The following is an 8594-nucleotide window of genomic DNA, read 5'->3' on the forward strand; positions in this document are numbered from 1 at the left end:
TCGACACCACGAACAGGCGCATGCTCGTTCGCGATACGTATGGTGCGCACAAATTGTGAGATGTCAGCGGTGGCTGCTCGCCACGATCGCTCTTGTTCCCGTTTACAGTTAGCAATTGAAATCTACTTGCAGGTACATCTTGCGTGACAAAACAACTGGAACGCGCAGCACGGCTGCTTCTTCCTCTGGGAGTTTTCGATGTCTTTGAAAGAAATATTTATAATCAATGATGTGTGTGTAAAGCTAGCGTCTCACTTGGTGGAAATTCATTAAATATTGACAATTCTGAGTTTATTTTCAATAGTTCTACAGTTCTATATATAGGATATATAGAACTGATAATGCTAATGAACTGATATAGTCAATGATAATACCGATATGGTAAAATTGTAAGAATAGAATTTTTATTTCCGTGATATTATGCACATAGATATTTCTTGTTCTAATCGAAGGTGTCTTTAGTATATAATTCTATATTTTCTTAAAAATAATTTTTAAAATAATTTTTTTTTAAATAATTTTTAGAACAATTAAAACAATCTTCTGTCACTCGTTTTGTCATTAAGATCATTTTATACAGGATAACTTGAGAATAATATTATACATATTCCTACAAAAGAATCTGTTTGTATTGCTACATCCGCAGTAATTGTTCAATTAACTTTGGCCGTAAATATAAAGCACCCTCAATTTATTGCATTTTGTTGGAAAAGATGATAATAAAATCCAAAATAAAATTGTTATAAAAAATAAATATTATTTTTCAATCAAACAATTTTTTAAATTTATTTTTTGTTAAAACGTCAATTTGTGAAGATATTTTTAGCCAAAGCTGTATTATTCAGAGATTATTGTTCGATTGTTATTATAAAAAAAGAAAATGCAGAAAGATCAGTGTATTCTGTGTACAGGATACTAAAAAATAATGTTTCATCCCGTAGGGATGCGAGTATCTTTTGATTCTTTCTTCTCAAACATGGAGGAAGAAAGCGCGCGCGCGCATCGCCCGCAGCGAAGCAATCCTTATCTATTCTCGTTATACTCGACACCGAAAAGCGTTCTATCAACGTGACGGTGCGCGTTTTTATAGCGGTATCCTTATCGACGACAGTCTTCCATCTCCAAGTACATCCGGTTTTCCAGGTCGCTCGCAACGAGGGCCGATTTATCACGTAGTTTTGATAATCGAACCAAAATCGACGCGAGGCGAGCACGTTAGCATGACTCAGAAGATCACAGCGAGGATAATCTCGCGATAACCGGAAGCGCGGTAGAATTTTCCTCGCGTGAGCAAACTCGGCAACTTCGTTCAAGTGCTGAAAATCGAATTCTTGACTAACCAAGCGTGCGTTTCTTTTGGACATTGAACCTTTCGCAAATCCGGCGTTTTGCGGGGATGAAACTGAGCGAACGTGCGGATTTAAGGATAAAATGAATCGAAAAGTTAAAGCTATCATGAGTTAACTTACAAAAGAACTTCTTTCCGAACTCTATTCTCTATACTTCTTTTGTGTTTACCATTATGTCGAAATTTAAAGAAATAAAATACAGTTCTCTCGTCCAAGTCCTAAACAAATTTACTTTTTGGATTCCTATAATATGAAACTGCCTCTTTTTCGATAACAATACGAGTTTCTACACGTAACAATGTGCACTCAAAGTTTAATAGTTCTAGCAATACAAAATATAAAATAGTTTCACGTGATTCTTTTCAATGTCACTTCCAAAAAACGTTCGCTTTCTTCGCCTATTACCTACCAAAAACCTTCTATGTAACTTTATTATCATTCATACACGGAAAGAATTTTTTTTCTTAGAGTTCACCCTGAAAATATGATAATCGTCGTGGAACAACATTGTATTTCGAAGAATTTTAATGTAAATCTCTCTCATTCATTAATAAAATTATAATAAAGTACATAAAACAAGTTTGATTAATTTTACTGAAGTGCATGATAAAATCTTTAAAATATTGTATCGTACCAGAACTACTATATTTTCGGGATAAATTTTAAAAGAAAATTCTCTTCGTGTACATCATGCACTATCAAAATTTTTTTTCTAGTGAATTCACAGTAGGCTAAAATAGAGATATAATAAAACTTCCGACAATTAGACTCTCCTCCGTTCTCGTAAAAAAAAAAAATGTTCTAATTTCATGAGAAATTAAACAGGTGTTTCATCAGAGAACCTGTTAGTAGAATCGATGCAAAATGCAACCGCATGCATACGTGTATTCGTATAACACACACATGTACAACACTCTGGGTATCGTCAGGGCCATGACGTCATGCGGAGGGGTTGACTATTTCACCCTTCTATCCTAACCCCATGAAAAGAGAAACCGGATGATTCTGCCCGAACGGCTCTCAGGACTTCCCATGGACTCACTTCCAATATGCGCGTATTATTGACTAACGCGCACGTTTACGCAGCCAACTGTGTCGCTGATTCACGAGTTAACATTGATATTCCCGAAGAGACGGAAATAACTTGTTAAAACTTCAGCGTCCAACAGTTTGTATTCCACGTTAAATAATTTTACATCGTTAAATTTCTATGCATCTCCAGCAACAAAAGATTACCTTTCGGGATCAATTTTAAGATAATTTAAATTTTTTTGCTAGAAAAGAAAAATTTGTATTACAAGAAAATTTGATTTGCTTCGATTATGGAAGATTTCTTTTTTTTTTACGTCGGGCAGAGCAGCCAATGCTGGGCTAATAACTTATCTGTTTATAGTGCTCATTATGTTTATAATCCTGATAAGATTCCAAAATTAGGCGGACATCCAATAAACAGAAATTCTACAAATAGGAAATGTGTATTCTGAAATAATAGTGCTGGAATAGCTTTTTTATGAGCATTTAAAAACTTTTAAAATTCTGGATTCCGATAAGGATACAATATTTATGTGAAAGGCAGGTTTAAGTTTCTAATCTCAACTAATACGACGATATTTTAATCATTCTTGTCGACATTAAAAAAAATGAATTAAAAAATAATAATATATTATAATATAATAAATTATATAAGCATTAATTCTTAATATAATCTTAATTCTTTATATAATCGAGTAATATGAAAATGATTTAATGATGAAGTAAATCCATATTAAACATTGACTCATGATTTTACATTAAACAGGGCGGTGTAATCCCATTAGATAGTATCAGCTATACATCTGTCGCTATTGTTTCATTTATCTTTTGTGTTATCTATTAATTTTAACACGTGTAAAACGAAGTTATTGTATGTCTTTAAGAAAAAATTTATAGTTCAATTTTTTTCAATACTTTCTATACTGCACTCAAAAAAAAATTTTTTCGATTAAAAAAAATTTGTTTGAATCGAAGAAATGTGTGTATTGCTATACGGTGAAAGAAAAGTTTCTTTCATTTGAAAATCATTTCTTAAAATCAAATAATTTTTTTTTTATTTAAATGCCATCTCTTGTATAAATTATATATTTCCTGTATAAATAAATTTGTATCTTTCCCAAAGGTATTTTTTACTTCAACTTAAAAAAATTCAACGGAAAAAATGATTTCTTTAATTTAAACATGACTTTTTTCTAGGTGTAACTGCGATCACATGTTTTCTTACCAGCAAAACCACGACCCCCGCCGCGAGTGGGTCCTTTGAGAGCCACAATCGCACAATTGAACCGAGAAAGAGATCCGCAAGATTCGTCGAGAAAATCTGCGTCGCCGCACGAACGCTCTCGAAGAAGACGCCCTTTCTTCCGAAAGACGCGGTCTAATCACACGATCCCACGGGGAATAAAGAGGGATGCATCATCAGGAAAGAACTCGCTCTCTCTTTATTTAAGACCCAGAACTTTCCCTCGACGGAGGAACCGGCCGCGGGGTGGGCCGGCTGGGCCCAAAGAGGACGTTTCCATCGTAGCATCTGCCAGTTGGTGCTTCTGCCACACAGCTGCCAAATAACACGACCGATCCCTTCCTGACCTTCTCACTTCTCATCTCGCTTTTTCCTATCTCCTCTCACTCGTTCGCTATATGTTTTACTTCCTCAGCGCGGCCTGTTCCGTTTTCTCTTTTTCTCTCTCACTTTCTCTCTCGCACTCTTTTCTTCTCGGTCTGTCTTCATTATTTCCACGGCGACGCAGATCTCTCCTTTATGCGCCAAGGCCCGATTCTCGCTTTGTATTCGAATCGACAAGCTGCCGCACGAGGATGAAAAAGATAGAGAAAAAGGGGCAAAAGAGAGAGAAAAAGGGCGACATTATCGGTGTGTGTGAGTGTCGGGTATATATTTGTGGCTAGTACGAGGACAATCCGGACATGCCCGGGGCTCGTGTCCCAAAGTACAAAAGACTATGCCAGACTGTTGATCGGTGTGTATATGTGTGCGTATATATGTACGCGTGATTTCTTATTCTATGTTCATAGAATGTAGATCGATCCTACTATCTTTCATCAGGGAACTTCCGTTCCTCTCGGCTTTTTTTTATTTTTTTTTAATCGCAGTACCTGTTCCTTTTGAATTAATTAAAGTACGCTGCTTCTCGAGAATACTTGTATCCATATAAAGCCAGATGGAACTGCAAATTCGCTGTCCGTCCGTCTCTGACGTACGAGAGAAATTTTACCGCAAACCGCAGGAAATTTTGGTATGAAACATTCCTGTGTGAACGTGCGTAGAATTCTCGTTTTGTTTACATCAATGAAAACGCAAACCAAAGGGAACATTTATTTTGATAAACATTGATCACTTTTGTTATACCAACGAATGGATATTTCAAATTTTTTATAAATTTTAATTTTCAGTTGCAAAGTTACATTAATATGTACGACAAATTTCTTTTATTTTATCTTCAAATTTATAATTTATTTTGAAATTTATAACTAAGACGTGATATTGATGATAAATTTGAAATCTACTATATACATTTTAAATAATAATAAAATTCAAGAAATCGTAATATATTTTACGTATCTTAAAAATCTTAAAAATAAATAAAATTATTTCATATACGATAATATCTTTACGCACAGACACGATACAAAAGTTGTAAGAGTTCATTGTCCTGAACTCCAAATTATGAAGGCGCAAAACAGATTGCGCAACAAACTAGAAAGGCACCGGCAGTCTCAACGTTATGTCGGCACTTTTAACGGGCGCCATTGTTGCGCAGAAGCTCGTGTTCGTTGCATTATCTCGACGATAAGACTTTCACCACTGACAATTTGCGCATACGATTGCACTTTGCTGCACGCATTATTTTTCGACAGCAACGCGACATCGTTCGTATCACTGCGTACACTAACGATGGGAGTTGTGCACCCCAGTCTCCTCGAATGCGAAATCGATGAGGGACGCGAATTAATAATGCCGATACGACCGCGACTCGAGTCATGCACATATATATCGAAATCAATGTGACTGCATTGGAATGATCCAACTGCGGACGACATTTCTATCTCGGGAAGAAAATCTTTTCAGAGAGGTCGCCGAGTATCTTCCGAAGGAGTATTTCCGAAGAATTTACTCGGTAGACTAGAAAATTCAGTTCTACGTTTCACTTTGGAAATGTTTTCGATTTAATGGATCCCTTTTGTGTCAAATTATGAGTTTTTCTAAATTTATATATCAAAGAATAAATAAATGACAAATCTCAACTGCCTAGCTGCGATGGAAAGCCTCGCCATTGGTGGATCCAGAGAGATTTATCAAAGTGGCCATTGGCGCAACCAAAATTTTTTAAAAGTCAAATATGAAAAAAGATAGGATATTAAATTATTATTTAAATTATTACATTAAAAAAGTTAAATCATTATTTAAACACATAAAAAACTTTTTATTTAAAATTACATTAACACAAAAAAGAATATAATAGATTTAGAAGTTTTCTTAAATTAGGAAATATTTTTTGAAATATTATCAAATATGTGATAAAACATTGCAGAAATATTAAAAGTATTATATAACATTTTGCTATAAATATTTTAAAGAAGGAAACTTGAAAAGAGCCATGGCCTCAATGGATCCGCCATAGTAAGCCTCGCTTAATCGGTACGATGTCGATTACATTTCCGTCACTGATAATATGGGAAAGGCAGACGGTCAATTTGGTGAAATCGTGTAGGTCGCTCTACAGTGCCGTTTTGCGTGCACTCGTGCATTCTGATGTATTCTCAATTCCTGCCCTTTACGGAACTGCGATATCCGCTGCATGCATTGTCAACTGATTAGTCGACAGCTGTGCACATACGCCGTATGCAGCCGCACGTTTTGCTATTCTTGAGGCTCTCGCCTCAAGTCTCGCCTCTACGGATTTCTAATTTAAACCATTTCGCAGTAAAATTGATACTTCCCCGTTACCGCAAGCCCTCACATTAAGCTAACATTATACACATTTTCAACGCCCGAATCGATAACGACCGCGTATTTCATGTCGTCGTTAAATATTCTTAGCCGCGATAAAAACCGCCGATAAATGCGCTGATGAATGTGTATTATAACGTTAAACTATATATTGAGTACTTCTTAATTAAATACAACGCTTTTTTAATTTAAAGTAATCATTATAATTGCGATCACGTCATATGTTTAAGACACTCATTAGAAGATTAAAAATATAATACTTTAATATAATATTTTACCAATGATAGAATATTTGCAATTAGATTTTTCTGCGCGAAATAAAATAAATTTTCAAATCTCGAATTGCACGTGTACGTGTGTAATTTAATTTTTGACAATTTGTAGACATTAAAATGTGCTGTATAAAAGTAATGCTTTGTACGTGTGATGTAATATCTCTTTCGACTATCTATTTCGATTGGTCGGTTAAATGCGCGGAACGTATCGCGCATCAGTGATCCTTTCTCTCTCTCTCTCTCTCTCTCTCTCTCTCTCTCTCTCTCTCTCTCTCTCTCTCTCTCTCTCTCTCTCTCTCTCTCTAATAAAGCTCTCGTCAAGACGTGATAACGCAGAGATACGGACGCGTTTCACCCGAGGATCAATTTCATACAGGAAGCTGATAACTAAACGCGCCACAAGAGAGCAGTACGGGACACGAACCGGTTGCTTACCGTAAAATAATGCAGTGGCGAAATGTTATATTCGTCGCGTTATAAAGATGTCACGTGAATAGCTGACAAAATCGCGATCATTAAGAAAAGAAGGTTCGTGTTCATTAAGAAGAGGAGGTGAGAAAGTAAAGATTAAAAGGCGTTATGGGCGAGGAGTATAAATCTGAAATGTTTGCTCTGCGAGTAATATTCACGCTATGAAAGACTTATACGAAATTTTCACGACTATCTCGCAAAGCTGTGCAATGAATTCTTATATTTGAGCAGTATAGACGGAATTACAATCATTTCCCAAGAATTATCATAAAGTTACAAAATACGAAAAGATTACAATATTTTCAAAGCTAAGAAAATAATTCTAAGAATTAAGAAACATCCTTAAAGTTCAAACATTTTTAACCCTTACTCTATTAATACAATTTGGTGCCTCATCTTTAACCCTTATCCTACTAGTGCAATTTGATGCCTCATCTAACGGGGACACTAGAATCCGTCCGTTTTTTTCATCTATTCAGAATAATTAAAAAAATCTTTAAAAATTCACCAACATACTTTCAACTTTCTAGAATAAATATTTTTTAGAATATTATTGGCACTTCATTTTAGAAAATAATAAAATGTAGTATAATTTATAATTATCGAAAGACGCAAAGAAACTTGTACGAACAGGAATCGCTCGATAACTAGTAACTCCCCATAGGCCCGATTAATATATGGTTGTTATCTAAAGATTAAAAGTAACCAAGAAATTCAATGAATGAATGTCATTGATAAATCTGTTGGTAACCTTTAATCTTTAGGTAATCATATATTGTGAAAACGGATCTTAGTAGGGCAAAGGATTAAAGTGAAATCTGAATTTTCATAAGAAATCATAAACAAAGATAAATAACGCAAAATAATTAGACTGATCTTTTTAAGAGAAATACGATCGACATTTGATAGCTAAAAAGTTACAAGTAATTAAACTTTTCAATTAGGACTGTATAATTAATCTGTCGTTCGCAATTAATTGTTAAATCTATTCCACATAATTTTCAAGAAAAATCTTATCTTTATATACTTGTCTTCCACACCGGTAAAGAATCAGACGATGGAAGAAGCTAATAAAAGAGAAAAGACGCGATACAGAAAATATTTCTCGGAAAACTTCCCCGTCGCGTGCTCAGGTGAGACCTCGTAACGTCATTGGCTTTAGAAAAAAAAAAAGTCGATGGTCAACGGAGCATATCTTGAGGGAAACGGCAGACCCGTGAAAGGGGAAAGACATCGTCGGGTCGCGGATACCGTGAGTAGGCGGAATGCTTAACGCTCCAGAAAATTAGGAACGTCCTGCCTGCAGAAGTAAAAGCATAATCTGCTGAGGACTGGCTCGGTCTCTCGTCCTCCACCCTCTCTTCCATGATGCAAGCCAGGACGATAGGTAAGGAAAAGCGGAAGGAAGAAGGGGGACTAGGGAGACGAGGGTACGTTGCACGTTCGGGTTCCGTACCTTCACCGTCACAAGGTAGACAGCTGCTCCGCTTATTTCTT

General features: G+C 35.6%; 1 protein-coding gene and 1 long non-coding RNA gene across 3 annotated transcripts in view; one reads left to right on the top strand and one right to left on the bottom strand.

Annotated features, from left to right (window-relative positions):
- Window positions 1-8594, bottom strand: part of LOC105143536 (Histone gene-specific Epigenetic Repressor in late S phase) — a 132084-nt gene that overhangs the window by 90324 nt on the left and 33166 nt on the right. The gene's annotated exons all lie outside the window — the stretch shown is intronic.
- LOC147910586 (uncharacterized) overlaps window positions 4534-8594 on the top strand; it is a 28104-nt gene continuing 24043 nt past the window's right edge. The window contains exon 1 of the long non-coding RNA XR_015544213.1: window positions 4534-8484. This is a non-coding gene — a long non-coding RNA (uncharacterized LOC147910586). The remainder of the gene's footprint in view (window positions 8485-8594) is intronic.

This window comes from Acromyrmex echinatior, chromosome 2 (genome assembly GCF_024713525.1).
Source record: "Acromyrmex echinatior isolate Ae372 chromosome 2, ASM2471352v2, whole genome shotgun sequence".
Taxonomy (NCBI): Eukaryota; Metazoa; Arthropoda; class Insecta; order Hymenoptera; family Formicidae; genus Acromyrmex; species Acromyrmex echinatior.